At 32.5% G+C, this 17495-nt stretch overlaps 1 protein-coding gene and 1 pseudogene across 2 annotated transcripts in view; both read right to left on the reverse strand.

Moving 5' to 3' along the window:
* The window catches only part of LOC145291508 (uncharacterized), a 783169-nt gene that overhangs the window by 465455 nt on the left and 300219 nt on the right, over positions 1 to 17495 (reverse strand). The window lies entirely within an intron of this gene.
* Positions 16419 to 16597, reverse strand: LOC145242293 (U2 spliceosomal RNA; annotated as a pseudogene).

The following is a 17495-nucleotide window of genomic DNA, read 5'->3' on the forward strand; positions in this document are numbered from 1 at the left end:
TAAATAACTTTAAACATTTGGATGACATTAAAAGTCATCATTTTCCTGTCTTTGGGTTAGAATCAAAGTGTAGCATCTTTTTTGGTCTTAGAAAGTCATCTTTCCAAGTATTACCTCCTCCTTCCTGGAGGAAGGATAGTTTTATTATCTGTCCCTTATGTGCCCTCTTACGAGAGGGAGTGGCTTTATTTACTTGCCTCTCCACAAGGTTGTTTTTAATGTAGAAAAAATCCAGCTCCCCAAGAAGGAGCACTTTGGATTGGCATAAAATTAAAATTGCCTCAGTCTAGAAGAATTTCTCCTTTACTGACCGAGAACCGAACAGATATCACACTTTGAATTATTTGCACAAAATATAATAATTTATATTCCACCACTCTTTACAAACATTAAAAATCGACATTGTGTCAAGCTTAACCCTTGCACAGAGGCAAGTAAAAAGAGGCTAATGAAAATTCTATTTCAGCCATAAACTTAACCGACAGAACCTTTTCTAGAGATGCATAGACACATATAAAAAAAATAGGTATAAAAGTAAAGTAAAATTTTAGAATAAACAAAAGTGTCAAGTTTTTTTTGTTTTCTTCTTCTTCTTCAAGTCATAATTAAAGTTAAAGCACAAAGTAAGGTCTATACGACAGGTCGATATGAAAGAAGAAAATTGATTTAAAAATACTGATAGATAAAAAAAAATGCAGAATCAATGAGAGGCAAATTTTCTGAAACCTTGTTTTTTGTTTATACATGCATATATATATATATATATATATATATATATATATATATATATATATATATATATATATATAACATATGAACATACATACACACACATATGTATATACATATATAATCTTTCTAAAGTCTCTGTTTCTATAATATGATAGTGTATTGATTTCTAACCAGCAGATGCTTCGATGGGTCCTGTTGCCGCAAACCACCATCATTTTAAACCATTTCAAACGAAATGTCACTGCTCATTTCATCAATTTGCAAAAGTCAACCCTGACAATTTTTTTTAACTTACAACCCTTGGCGGTTCATAGATTCTGTTCACTCCCAATTGAGTTAACTATTGTCTGGGACAACAGCAATAATAATAAAAAATAAAAAAAATGAAATAGAAAAGCTAATCTGTCAAAGTAAAAAAAAAAAAATAAAAAATAAAATGAAATAAAGAACCATTGAAAAAAAAAACGGAGAGAAAAAAAATTTCAACTATTTTTTTAGCTACTGTAATAAGTTCACAAATTTATGCATTTTTTTTTTTTCTTTATTGAAAAAAATATCTATTTGTGTCTCTTGGTTGCATTTTAACAAGATACTTTCCAGACAAAAAATAAAAAAAAAGAAATGAAAACCCTTACCCCCCCCTCCATATTGAACAATGATACGCAACAACTTTAGATTAAATCATTTCAGTTTTAAGTAAAAGGCGTACTTTTATAGTACGATCATGCATTGAGTGATATTAATAGCGATTGTCAAAAGAAAAAAAAAAGATGAAAAAAAGGCTCGAACAGAATATTTCATAGTTAATATTAAATCTGCTGTGTCTTTATTTCATTCTTGATGACAGTTGGCAGATTTTTACGAATAATATAAAAATATTTATTTTTAGAAAGTACCCAAAGTTGAAATCGAGAATAAAAGACCCAGCCAATTTAATTAGGACTCAAATTCAATGAAACTCGATTCCACACACAAAAAAAAAAAACTAAAAAAAAAAAAACTAACCACAGTGAAGGACGTTTTGACTAATCATTTCTTTTTATATTTTTTACGTGACTTTAAATGTCCTTAAACGGTTATTTGCATAAAATGATCGGATTTAAAATAGTTTTCAATTAGTTAAAAAAAATATCCCAAATGAAATCGATTCTTTCAGGTTTTAAAACTTTTCCTCAATATGAGATAAATGTGCAGTTCTTTATTTTTTAGATTAGTGGCTCCCCCGAGAAATAATGATCATCATTATTTTTCTTAATCTGTCATTACTTGTATAAGCCAAAAGCCACTCGAGGATAAATACAGAATATTACCATCATACTCGACTATGTGCTAATATAATTTAACTCAACTTCCAAATTTATATATTAACGGCCCCAAACGTATTCGCATATAAAATTTAAAGACTTGAAAATCGTATTTAAATTTATATTTTAAAAGTTTGAAAATCACATTTTAATTAATATTTTAAAGGCTTGAAGATCACATTTGAATTTATATTTTAAAGATTTGAAAATCATATGTGAATTAATATTTTAAAGGTTTAAAAATCACTTCCGAATTTATATTTTAAAGGTTTAAAACTCACTTCCGAATTTATATTTTAAAGGTTTAAAACTCACTTCCGAATTTATATTTTAAAGGTTTAAAACTCACTTCCGAATTTATATTTTAAAGGTTTGAAAATTACATCCGAATTTATATTTTAAAGGTTTGAAAATTACATCTGAATTTATATTTTAAAAGTTTGAAAATTATGTTTGGATTTATATTTTAAAGGCTTGAAAATCATATTTGCATATACATTTTAATGGATTAAATCACATCTGAATATTTTTACGGTGATGCCACTGATTTCTTTGTGGTGGAATTAAATTAAAAAATAATTTTGAAGCTTTTTAAATCGTGGGATAAAAATTTCTGTCAAGAATCAAAGCTTACATGCCAAATTCGAGTATTATTGTTCGTTTGTGTTCGCAAACCCGTAATATATAAAATTATTGCTTTATATATTTAAAAAAAATCACTTTTAAAAATCAGATGTTACAAATGTTTATGGGAACAAAAGTCAGAAAACGAACAAAAACTCACGACGATAAAAAAATGAAACAATTTTATATCTAAAAAAATTTTATCATCATTAATAACATTTGACAGTGTCATATTTTTATTGACAAAAAATTAGGATTTATTTTCTTTTTTCTTTTACTCTTTTTCATTCCAAACAAGGCGTATTGCCGCTTGGAATATACAGAACTACTATTTGGGAACGTGTCTAGCAGGGCATTATGTGAAGAGTTCAGTGAGGTGTCTGTCTACATTACATTTAAACTTCTACAGCTTAGTACAGTCAGAGAAACAGGAAACAAGGAGTTGTCAATTCGAGAAAATATATTACAATAGAAAGCTTTCTGGCATCTAGGGACCTCAACAGTGAAGGGGTAGGATTTTGCTGCTAGTCGGGAGTATGCACGCTTAGGGAGAACAAGTGCTATGAGCATATTCCATTAAATGACTTGTAAAATATTGCAGAAATGGGACAGAGGTTGGAGCTTGGCCGATAGTCCTATAAAATTTGACAGTATTTTCTGGACCCTGTTCGAGAATGAGAGACTAGTGGTAGATGTACCAGTCCAGATGTGGCTGCAATACTTCATGCATGGCCGAATTGTGGTGTAAAGATATAGGATACTCTCCAGTGTGAATAACTTTCTAGCATAGTAGAGGGAACCCACCTTCATTGCAACAGCCTTAGCAAAGTCCTCAATGTATTTGATCCAATTCATGTTGCCTGTGAATGTTCAACTGAGGAATTTGAAGGATGAGCTCTCAAGTAGGGTGTTATTTGTCATGGCAATCGGTGGTTGAGAATTTTAATGCATATTGAGTAACCATAAAAGCATGCTCATTTAGTGATTTTTACTAAATTGTATGCACAGTATTATTTAAGAAAGGATAAATTTAACAAGATAATTATTAATCATTATTACTACAATATTACTATTTGTATCAGTATCTTATTCTTGTTTTAATCTTCTTTATATATTTTTACAGAATTCAATAAATGAAGTAAATCTGGAGAGGGTTAAGGCATAAAACGGAAAAAGTGGTTGACCATAGTCAATGCAACCTGAATTTATTAGCTGCAACACCAAGATGTAGGGGAGACGTCTGCCCTTTCCCAGGATTATTTCACTTAACTTTGATCCTTATCTTGCAATGTTTATTGTTGAAGCAAAATGGTATCAAATGCTATTTTTTGAATTGTTGGTATGACTCGACCATGGATTGAACCCCAGTCTCTCGGCCCATTAGCAAACATTAACTATTGCGGTAACACATAACTAGTTGATAATTTTTTAATAATAATCGTCAACCATGTTTGCTATGAGCGATTTAAAATTTTGATTAAAGCTAAAGTTTATAGAATTAAAAAATAAACTGCAATTATATTTCAGGACTAAAATACAAGTCAGTAATATTGATAATCAATTTTATCCAAAATGTGTGCAATAACCAGGTTAAATATGGTCCCTAATCTACAACTGAACCTTATATTTATTAGCTAGACCAATTTTCTTTATACTGCAATAAATAATTCTGAAATATGAGGAAAACACCTACTTAGAAATGTATTAGCATGATTGGGTCTGAGATTTTTTCCCTGGATGACCTCAGCTAATTGAACAAGCCAGTCAGGCTAAAATTAAATTGTGTGCGAGTTATTTTGTCGCAATTGAGAATTAAATTGAAGCTATTTTCTCATTTATTTACTATGCTTCTTTGTTGATTACTGAATCAATTTTATTCAAAGTTATCGTTTTAACTTTTAATTAAAAAAAAAACAAACTAATACATTTAAAACATACACACACTCACATGCATAAATGATTGCTGCCTGATTATCTTCTCTACTGTAATCCCTACTTCAGATGCTGGAAAATTTTCTACTCTGATAGCCCCCCCCCCCGCAGACTGCTCGCCTTTGATTATACCAACATGCAAAATTTAAATGACATGAGAACAAACATCTTGCTGCACAATTCCCTACTTAGGGTGTTCCCTGGCTTAGAATCAAAGTAACCCTTCATGTCTTAGTATATATATCTTGTGCGGGATAAATAATAGTTTGAAAAAAAAAAAAAGCAAAAGAAAACTATGAGAATAAAAACATAATTGAATGGTAGATTTATTTTTGAAAATCTTTCGTGCTAATGAACTTCTTATGCAAAGAGAGATATAAAAATACGAGTTAAGGTTTAGAAATTTCATTACTTTGAAGGTTTCATTTTTAAGTCACTTCCATTATGAAATACTGGCTAGGTAGAATAAAATATGTATTCTTCAAATGCATCATTATTTAGGTCTTACTGTGAAAATCTGATCGACTTAATTTTATATATTAGATAGTGTGTAAAAGTGTATAAATTATTGAGATGCAAGCCTTTGCATAAAGCTTAATGTCAATACATTCAGCAAGAAGTGTACACGCACACATGCATTGCATATGACATGTGATATGCAGATATACATATTTCTGACAACTGAATAAATAGCTCAAACTCATAATACTAATTTTGATATCTTTCTGCCTTTAATTCAATTAAGTAATGTAAACATACTGACTGGATGGAAGGGAATATCTGCAAGCATTGAAGGAATTTTGGTTGTGCGAAGACTGACGGCCAATTTGACATTGCGGCAGATCAAATTGTAGTCGCCTCAAAATAGATTTCATTACCTTTGCTGGAATATTTTAATCAAATAGTTTGACTAAGAACAATATCTGCTGTCAAGAAGGATAATTAATGACAATAATCAATAATATATTATTGATGATAATAGCAATAATAATAATAAGGATAGTTATAGTAAAAAATATGATGACATGATTTTTAAGGAGATTGGCTGTTATTCTGCGGCGATTATAACCAGATATCAGACGTGATGGTACAGGTGTTTGGAACATAATATTAATGAAATTTGTAATAATAAGACTATAACTTGATGTTATTCTTCTTCAATCCAGTGGCACTGACATCAGTTAAAACCAACAGAGCAATCACTCTCAGTACTGACGATTCCAGGAAAAGGATGAAACACGTGTATGTGGAAAAAAATTTTAAAATATTTTACCATAATATTTTTTTAGCCTGAATAATAAATCATATATTATTGATAATAATAATAATAATAGTAGTAGTAGTAGTAGTAGTAGTAGCAATATCACTCAGATTCCAGAGAACACTACAAGTTGTTCTCAAAGAGAAATCCTTGATGGTGGCTTGCGTGACAACTCCTAGTGGGTAAATAATAATAAATGATGGCTGAGAAGATATAACGGATAGCAATAATGAAAACGGCTGAAATATTGATAAAAACCCTTGAATGCATATGAGCTAAAAATGCTAACTAGACATGTAGAAACTGCAAAAGAAGTAAAACAAAAACGAAGAAACACCATACGAAATCAAGAAAACTGAAACCGTCTAATTGTAAGTTACCCCTCCTCCCCACACACCGGACTTCCAAAAAAGTGTTAGCATCAATTGGCACCACACCAAATTGTCATGGAGGTCAAGGAGGAGAGAAAGCAATAACCAGATCCCCACTTGATGTGTGCGAAAAGGACCAGGATCTTTGGGAGGCTTATTACCACCCAAATTCTAGTGAAAACCAATGACTGTTGCCAGCGAGAAATCAATGGTAAATGGCTGTTGCAATAAAGCATATTCTTTTGCAAAGGTTATCAAAAGCGGTGGAGAATACTAGAAATCTGAGGAGACTTGTCACTCGGACTCCAAGGAACACCATAGGCTGTTCTCAAAGAGAAATCTTTGCAGGTAGCCTATGTGAAAACTTCTAGGAAATAGTAATAATAATAGTTATAGTAAAAAGATGATAATAAATTTTTTAAGGAGACTGGCTGTTATTCCGTCCATAGCGATCATAATCATATCAGATGCAGATATTTGGAATATAATAAAAATGAAGTTTGTAATAATGATAATAATGTAAAAAAAAATCATAATTTGGCGTGGACATCAGTTTCATGAGATTTAAATTGCATGACTAGCAAACTAATAATCCTCCACACTGATGATTCTCAGAAAAGGATGAAGCATATATATGTGGATAAGAATTTTACAATATTTTACCATAATATTGCTTATAGCCCATTTCATGCTAGGAGAGGCCGTTCTAGAGAATAATAATTAGTCTGTCGAATTTAATGCATAATGCGAAAGTCCACATAACTATAATTTGACGATTTCCTTCTCCAATGCAGTGGCAAGGATATCAGTTAATACTGTGGAAAGGGTTTAAAAGGAATCAGGGTCGGAGAAAGCTAACATCATCTAGAATTTTAAGAAAATGGAATGTAGTGGAATACTAAGGAAACATATTGTCATTCAGTTTCCATGAAAAATCGTCAACTTTTATCAGTGAGAAATCACATATAGCTGGAGTGAGAGCATCAAGTATGTAATTTAGCTATGGTTTCACTCTGATTAAAAATATTTACAGTGAGAATGTGAGGGGGCAGGCTTCTCCGAGGATCTTTTAATATACAATTTTGAGACTTTTATGCACATTAAATTCGTATTGAAAAGTTACATCTTATATTAAACACTGCAGCCATATTCATTTTTATAGAAACAAGCTAGTGAGAGAGATCGTAATTCTCTTCTTTTTATTTTGGATGTTGGGTTGTGTACATGGTACTAGATGTTCAGATAGAAGTTAAAATGTTGATTTGGATCTGAGATTCGAATTGTCTGACGAGCAGAGCAATAATAATCTATACTGATGATTCCTGGAAAATGATGAAACACGTGTGCATGTGGATAAGAAATCTAAAATATTTTATCATAATATATATATATATATATATATATATATATATAGAGAGAGAGAGAGAGAGAGAGAGAGAGAGAGAATAATAAAAAAATGTATAGTTACATACTTTACAAATTTATTATAATCATCAGGTGTTCAAATAAGGAACGTAATAAGATATGAAAATGACCTTCAATTCATGGATTTTCAAAGAATTACCCTTATCCTCAGAAAGAAAAAAACAATTGCTAAGTAATAGTTAAGTATTAGTTTTAAAATTTAAAACACAATTTTAATTTATCAATAAACAATCCTGTGAGTCTTACTATGTTCATATAATCGAACTCAATAACAGAAAGAACAGTATATTTATTTAGTATATATTTTTTTTATTTATACTCACATTTCTGGCTACATATGTGCATATATATTTCAGCTAAATCTTAAAACGGGTTGAAACTTTGTCAGACCAATATAAGAAGGGATGTTCTCCTCTGGTCGTTTTTTTTATTACTGGGGGGGGGCATCGCTTATTAAGACCAAAAGCTCATTCGAGGATAATGGTTAATGAGCGTCAAGTAACCGGTAAGACAACACTGTGATGATCAGTAATGCTAGAACTTAAAGTTAAACTATTTAAGACGATGGTTCAACAAGAACTTATTTACATTAGACTTTAAAAGGTTGTTATAGTCAGCTTGAAAGCAGCCCCACAATATTGTGTTCCACAGACGGCTAGATCTATGGAAAGAAACTTTGCTAATGGATTTTGAGTTTAATTTTAGACACAGATAGAGAGTAATGGAAATTATTGACATTTGTTGTAGTTAGAGAAGTGTTTGTTGTGAACGTTTTAAAGGGGAATCATAAATAGAAAAAACACATGTATGTAGCAAGAAATGTTTGTATGAATAAAAATTTATACTAAATCAATATGTATATCAAATCTTGGCCATTTAAAGGCATTTTCTTGATTATTGCATGAAAGTACTGGAGGCCTAAGTCTGTCCAGTATGGTACATAGAAGAATTGAGAATATCGAGCTTATCCTGCCTTGACAGAGTTCAAAGTAGACTTCGTAGCCTAGTGGGGGATGCCCTTTTCTCTTCAAGCTCTTTCTCACAGAAGAGACGATGTGAGCCTGTCTCTGCTTTATCTTTATTTTCATGGCAATTGCTTGTCTGAGCTCCAATCTATGGTGCCCCCTCGCCAAACTTTCATGAGAAACACTTGTCTAGCTGAAAACACTATCCATAATTTCCCCTACTCTTTACCCGTGCCTAAGCCTAAACATAGATTCCATGAACAATCCTTCTTTCTTAGAACTGCACGCCTGTGGAATTGTCTTCTGTTTTCCTGCTTTCCAGCTGACTATAATATGGTCGTCTTCAAGTCCAATGTAAACAAGTTATTGATGGGCCGTTCCCCTTAAATAATCCAATTTACCAAATTTCCACTACTAACAATTACTACGTCACTGTCCCATTGACCACTGTACACTTATTAACCCTTATCCTCGAGTGGCTTCTGGGCCTTGATAAGTGGTGACTCCTTTGTAAAAAGAAAAAAAAATCCCAATTGAACTAACGTTACAGCTTCATGCCTCGGCTATAAACAATACAGGCAATACCTTTTTGGCTGTAGACAGAATATGAAACGAGGAGAATATAACAGTGTGAAGAAAGCAAAAACGAAGCCGAGGTCTCCCTCACCTGAGGCAAGTCGTCACTCGAATAGAGGAGACAGAGGGCGGTAGAGGTTAGAGCGGGTAGCATTTAGCTTGTGCGTGGTGTCAGCTGCTGCCTTTCTGGCCAAGTTAATCAATCCTCTTTTCAGCTGAGACTCCACTGATTTGCTTTGCTATTTTCGTTCGGTGTCAGCGTAGAAAAAGCTCTCCAGTCTCTAATACTGATCTGATAATCTATATCAGGGTTGTCAGTCTCACCATAGATTGTACCCACCGTGAACCAGCGTGAGACGACGTAGAATATTGACTCGGCTCTTGCACACACATCTGTAGCATCGACATTCTTTACAAGTATTAACCATATCATCGTTTTAAACATAGCCTCCTTGACAGTTATCAGCATTTTTATAGCAATCATTATAATACGATTTCTGTCTATATTTATTCTTGATTCTTAAATTTTCTATTACTTTCACTTTTTTTCGACTTTATTGATTCTATATTTAACCAGTTAAATTACTATATACTACATATTATTATTGTTATTATTATTATTATTATTAGTGGGACCTGTGAAAATTCCACAGGGTTCTCATTCATATGTAATATATTGATGTTGGCATTCTGTAGATATCAGTCTAAAGAGAGACGCTTGGATATTTATATAGCTTTTTTGTTAAAACTGCAAATGTATTTATCTAAGCTAGCATGAGCACCCAGCAAAGCCTGGCCGTAAAGTACGCTTAAATATGATATTTTAAGTCTTGCAGATTTCGTATATATTATTACAGAGTTAATGTTCTATCGATTTTTATATATTATAACGTTGCGATTCCAAAAATGAAAAAATATGTCCATATGACTTGAGTGCATTAGTTTGAATCTAAACCGAAATAAAAACTTATGGAATATATATATATATATATACTCTTATATATATATATATATATATATATATATATTTGTAGTTATCGACATAAAGTCCTGTTTCACTGTATCACAACTTATCAGTGCCGCTAAACTAGCACCTCTCCCAAGCCAAGGATTGAACCTGGAACCGTAGTGTTGACAGTCGGCAGTTCTACCACTCGACCACGGAAGCGATGCCCACAGATAACCTCACTGAACGTCTGTTTTAAACAAACATCCGTCCACCACTTTTATAGTGCTCAAACCGCCTGTTTATAAACAAACACGCACACACACACATATATAACTTGAGTTCCTTAATCCATAATCGAAACCGAAACCAAAGCTTATGAAGAATTCTTGATAAAATTATTTAATAAAAAAAATAAATAGATTACTGGAGTGCCATCAGTTATAATCGAAACCGAAACAAAAACTTATAAAAAATTCTTGATAAAATTATTTATTAAAAAATAGATGATTAAGTGCCATCCGCTATAATCGAAACTGAAACCAAAACTTATGAAGAATTCTTGGTAAAATTATTTATAACAAGAAATGGAAGTACATAACAATTAAATGACCCGGACGTAAGCATGACACACAAAAGAACACACACACTATCGTATTAATATATTGATTATATTATGAGAGTGGCATACAATTATATAATAATAGGTTGAATTATAAATGGAAAGGAAACCCCCAATTATTCAACGTTTCGTCCAACTGTTATGTGGGCTTTTTCAAGTGCGAAAAAAAGATGGTACAGGTACAAGCTTGGTCATGTACCAGTTTCAGCTTTTTTTCTTCACCCTTGAAAATGTCCACGTGACAGTTATAAGACCGTTGAAAGTAAAGCCAAAGTCCACTTTCTACTCTCCTTATAAATAGCATACATATATATTAACCCATATATGTTTGTTTTTACTTTTATCCACATCAAATAAGGCATATCGTCACTAAAGCCTACTGTGATAACGGCCATAGTTATTAGGGATAATCTGGATGAGGAGTTGGGAAGCAAGAAATTTGTTTATATTACATTTAAATTTCTGCATGTTGATACGGTTGGAGAAACAGGGAGAAGCAAGAGAATTACAAAAAAAAAAAAAAAAAGTCCAAGGAAAGAAAGAAGCTATCGAATTAGAATTTTATTAGCCTCTAGGAACTTCTAGAGTGAAGGAGTAGAATTTTGCTGCAAGTCAAGTAGATTGGGGTACTTTCGTTTAAAGAGTACAAGTTCATAAACAGTTTATCAATCTATTCATATATTTGAATGCATCAAAGCAATGCTGAATTTATATCATGTGCCTAACGTTTCTTATATTTGTATTCTATTCATGATCACTATTTTTGGGGATCTAAACAAAGATTAACATTTTATGAGTTAATGTATCTAATATATTTTATTTAATAAAATTGTATTCTTTTAGTTTTTCAGGGGAGTCACCACTTATCAAGGCCCAAAGGTCACTCGAGAATAAGGATTAATGCTTGTACGGTGATCATCGAAACAACAGTATAGTAATCATTAGAAATGGAAATTGGGTATAATTTGATTATTTAAGGGGACAGCTCAACAAGAACTTGTTTACATTGGATTTGAAGACGACCATATTTTAGTCAGCTGGAAAGCAGACCAGCGGAACAGTTTTACAGGTGGGCAGTTCAAGGAAAGAGGCTTTTTCATGGAATGTTTGTTTAGATTTAGACAGAAATAGAAAATTGGGGAAATTATTGATAGTGGTTATAGCTAGTCGAGTATTTTTTGTGATCGTTTGTCAAAGGGGGGCATAGATTGAAGCTCATTTACATATATTTTGAGTATTTTATATCTATATTATATATTATTTTCTTTGTCTGTCTGTCCATTTCACCTTTTCTTGGAATCTACTGGACCGATATTTCTGAAATTTTGTATGGACCTTTGTTATAAGGTGCAGTGAACTACGTATTGATGCTCAATGCTCATGTAGGGCTTAATACAGATTAGAATTTAATGCGAAAATGTGCACAAATGTAACCATGTTCAATCATCAATTTGGCATTAAACACTCATTCGAAGTCAATGGACTAAAACTCTTGCCCGTTTTTAACGGACTGAAAGGTCTAGTATTTATATATACATTCATATGAACTACATTTAAACAAATTAAAAAAAAAACTGAATACATTTGAACGTATATAAAATAATGTACAGAAAATGGGAATATGATAGTAACGTTGAATTACCTATATGCATAGAGCCATATTTACGCAAGAATTATTAGCAATATGTAAATTCCTATACGTACATATAGCATATGTTAATCATTATATATATATATATATATATATATATATATATATATATATATATATTCAAATGTATACAAGAATTAATTGAATGGGGAAGTTACTTTGAATTAATTATTACAGTACACAAATATAAAATTCCATACTTACACAGCAACGATAATCACGCACACATGCAGCCCATTAGAAATTTATATATAAATATTGAAAGTGTAGAATGCAGAAACATATATATGTGCACATAGATAAAGTGTAGTAAAAATCAAATTTATGAATATACAATTAAGATTCATAAATAAATAATCTCCTGACTATTTTTACTGTTTCTCTGCCCAAATTCATCAATCAATACCGCCGCACACATGTCGGCTTCTGCGACACGTCCGATTGATTAATGCTGCTTATTGAATGGGGAATAATCTGATGGAGATAATTGGGACACACGAGCACATTCGGAAAAGGAAGCAAAAACTATTTACATTTTAATTGCTTAATCTTCTATCTTTCACAGAAAATTTATATAAAGTGTAAAATAAATGAAATTTATTCACGAGAATTTGATCTTATGAAAAAAAAAGTTAATTTTTTTTTCTTCATTTTTTTTCATGTCTAACGTTTGAACTTCATAGTTTCCCCAATTTTGTTAGTGTAAACAAGACCTGTGGAAATTCCACGGTAATTTTAATATCAAAAGCTAAGGTAAAACTAAAATGCTAAGGTAAAACTAAAATGCTAAGCTAAGTGGCCAAGTATAGTTAAGGGAGACACGAAGGCTCCTTTTTCATTAGCTGCTATACAAGGTGTAAGAGACAGCACGATTTCATTTCCAGGATTACTCCACTTATCCTTGATCCTCCCCTTATAATGCTGATTGTTTAGCAAGGGAACATCAAGTACTATTTTTGCACTCTGCTATTACTCGACCGAGGATTGAACCTCGGTCTTCCGGCTCATTAATGAACATTTATACGATTATGTCAAATATCTATCCGATGTCATCAATCTACATAATTTTCTGTTAAAAATGATATTCCTTCTGAAATAATAAATTTCTGTAAGGATAAAGAATGAATTTAATCTTCATTGGTTTCATTTGTATTCTTCATATATATATATATATATATATATATATATATATATATATATATATATATATATATATATATATATATATATATATATATATATTTTATTTAGTGTTTGGCATTTAAACTTCAGAGTTGTAAAACAAAACCAGCAGAAATTCCACGGTGCTTTCAAAATCAAAAGGTAAACAAGTGGCCGACAGATATGTAATAGCTATTATGTTTTAATCTATCTACTACTGAAACTCTTTTTTTCTGCTTTTCTTTCTTTTTATGCTGCTGCTGATTGTTAGCTTGTTTGTCACCGTACACATTTCATCTGTACATAAATGTTTTAGATAGTGGGATGAAGGACAAATAATATAAATAAAAGGAAAATAAAAGATGTAGTTAAAGGAATGGAATGATGTAAATAATTTTTAAAAAATAAAGAGGAGAGGAGCTAACAGAGAAATGGTCTATTATGACATCGCATTGTATCTTGACTTTTTGAAATCCTTTGACTTTGTAATCTTTGTAAAACATGATTATCAACCAACGTCAAAGTTTTTTTAAAAAAGTTATATATTTAATAATATATATAACAAATAGCAATCCATCAGACTGCAGGTCGTCTAGTAAAACATAACTATTCTTTATATTGGACTAGCGGGGTGGGGTACCCGGCGTGGCCCGGGTGTTTGTGTGTGTGGGGGGTGATAAAAACAATCCTGTTTAAAAAAAAAACGTTGGTCAGGTGTTGAGGGGGGGGGTAAGGAAAAAAGTTTTAGTAGGAAAGTAGGCTTGAACCTCGAACCTTTGACGTGGAGATGAAAAACGAAAGAGGAAAAAACCCTGGGACCTAGCCGTCTCGACCATGAGAGAAGAGGAATGAAAAACCTCTTAATTTAACGTTTATAAAAGGAAATTAACAGGTGCGAGAAACTTAAGTTGTGTGATGTTCGACCTTGAAACATGACGCAGCTGCAAGCCAGTTTTCGCTTGTTTTATATTGAAAAGCGAAAGATACATGGGACGCTCTAAAAATCTGAAAAAATAATGCGTGAAAGTCGGACAAATTAAATAGTCAGGCGACCCCCGTTCGTAACTCATACATATTATCATTTAGACGTGATATAAAAAGTTTTAAGAAGGTATGAGCCGACCGAAAAGTTCAGCGAAAAAAGCTTTTTACAGACATACACAAAAGACGAGCATATACACATTTTCGCTTTTATATATATAGACTAGCAGGGGGGGGGTACCCGGCGTTGCCCGGGTGTTTGGAGGTGTGTGTGGTTTTGGGTAAATCAAAACTCCAGGGGGCGGGGGGTAAAATAAAAAAAATGTTTTGGTAGGTGAGTATGAGGATCCAACCCGAACCCTTAAGGAAAAGTTGGAAATTAAAGTGTGAAATAAAAATGTGCGACGTTAACCATTGGGCCACCGCGAAATACTAATGGAAACACATTTGAATGTATTTATTTAAGTATTAAAAACAGAATTGACACCTGGCCGCAATAAAAGTTAACTCTGCTGCTTCTATTTGAACTCATTAATGAGGTCAAATAGAAGTAGCGGACAACTTTTGCTGCGGGACAGCTTTTGGGTTTCTTTACCCAACTTTGGCTGGTTGTTTCCCCAACATGTTGGGGAGAGGGAAACCAGCTCCCCATTCCCAAGATGTCGGGGAGGGGGAAACTAGCTCCCCATCGTCCAGATTGAATAGCAATTGTCTGATATAAGGAGTTTGGCCCCACGTTGATCAAAGCTGATTGCTTTCTGGACGTTTCGGCAAAAGCCGAGAACACGACCCATTTGAATTTAGTTTCACTGTATTTACACTAAAAAGCAGGACAAACAGGGGACAGAGCGAAATAGCGTGAATCTCATAAAAGTCGACGTAAATAAATCTAGAGGCGACCCGGGTTCCCAAATCCTAGATATTATTATCTAGAAGGTATATAAACAGTTCTAAGCGATAGTACCCCCCCTCCAGGAGCGTCGGCAAAAGAAGCCTTTGCGAGACATACATAAAATGATCACACACATTTTGCCTTTTATATATATAGATGAGCGTATTGATAAAAATAACGTATGCTAGTGTTTGATTATTATATAATTTATAAGTTGGTTCTAACTTATATCACTGTAATAAGAAAAGCAGTGTAGTGTTAAAAGGTCTAATAAGAAAGGCTTTTGATGGAATTTGTACAAGTTGGAAAAGCTGCTATAAAAAAAATCAGAGAATTTGCTTAAAGCAAACCAGATTATTAAATTTTCAAAGAAACTCTTACACCTTATATAAGATAAAACGAATACACTCTTATTAGCGCTATATATATATATATATATATATATATATACAGAAGATGATTTGCTTCATCTCTGCCGATGATTGTCATATCATCATATTTCTCCTCTGTTATCCATTCCTAGTTTGTGACTTCATAGTTTTTAGATCAGCCTCAGGTCTGCATATGTAAAATTGTGATTATGCGCCTCTAACAGGTTATGTCCGAATACTTCACCATTCCTTCATCGCCACAGGACTTTTAGTATGCTTGGGTGACAGATGAGATTGCAAAGAGACATTTATACATATGTAAATTGTTATAGATTTGACATACAAACGCTTGTACAGTATGAGTACCATTCTCTGAGGCTCCATGATTATAGCATATGGGCATACCAAGGCAAGATAACCGGTAATTACTTTAGCCACAGGTTTGATCTTCATCAAAGTTTCCTTCTTGAACACACACACACCTAAATACATGTAGTTGACCAACCAGGTGTTATCCAGGATTATTGGATGTATTGATGTTTCACATATTGTTTTTAATGTTTCTATTTACTTGCTTCCCCACGAGGGTAAAGTTTGACACAAGGTCGGTTTTTAATGTGGAGAAAATTCAGCTCCTCAAAAAGGGGCACTCTAGATTGAAACAATAAAAATTGCCCCAATCTAGAAGAAATTTACTTTCACTGACCGAGGACAGAAGAGAATAAGTGTAGCATCAGAACAGATACTACACTTTGTTCTTAGCCAAAAGGCCAAGGAAAATGGTTTTTAGTGTCAAATAGCTTTTTTTGTTAGTAAAACATATTTTAAGTTTAAATAATACGACCAACTCTATCAGTATTTGTTAGATTTCACCTTTCTCTCTCTCTCTCTCTCTCTCTCTCTCTCTCTCTCTCTCTCTCTTCCTGTCTCTCTGTCTTTCTCCTTTTCCTTTCTCTATTCACTTTTAATTATTTTTGCCATTCCACTACTTCCCCCATCAATTGCCCTTTATTTACCTCATTTGCTTTTTGTGACGTCATCCAATGAGTATCACAACTTTTATGATGTCATCACTGTGCATGATTCCTTATGTAATGTTATCCAATATCTGCATCACCCTGGGGAAGGCTCATGGAGCCGAAAATTTGGATAAAAAAAAATAATAATTCATTTATTACAGGAAAAATCCTGCATCGTGTTATGTGGTTTCTCAATAGATTTTCCAATTTCACATTGTATTGATGGTTCTACTGCATTAAAGTTGATCCAAACAAACATGCAAGTAAGCAGACATTCTACAAATAATAATTCATAAATATTTAAAGGTTCTGCTTCTTTCATCAATGGCCGGTACTCAGAGTTGTATAAAGTAATTATAAAAGTTGTTAACACCGATGTTTTATATAAATTAACATTTCCTATGGTTAAGATATAAATACATCACAATGTATTTATGACACTGGACAAAGTAGTCTAAGAATTCTCACATCATAGGAGTAGACTTAATCAGCATCAAATCGCTGCAAACCTTGGGATTCTACTTTCCACTGCTAATTAAATTATTTTTCACCTTATCAATCATAGAAAATAATCACCATTATTTTGCCTAGATTTATCAATCTTCATTATTAATTATAATAAGGGTGTCTATCTACTTCTGACATGCCTCTATCTCACATAT

Source organism: Euprymna scolopes, chromosome 2 (genome assembly GCF_053919585.1).
Source record: "Euprymna scolopes isolate OS-2025 chromosome 2, ASM5391958v1, whole genome shotgun sequence".
NCBI classification, from domain to species: Eukaryota; Metazoa; Mollusca; class Cephalopoda; order Sepiida; family Sepiolidae; genus Euprymna; species Euprymna scolopes.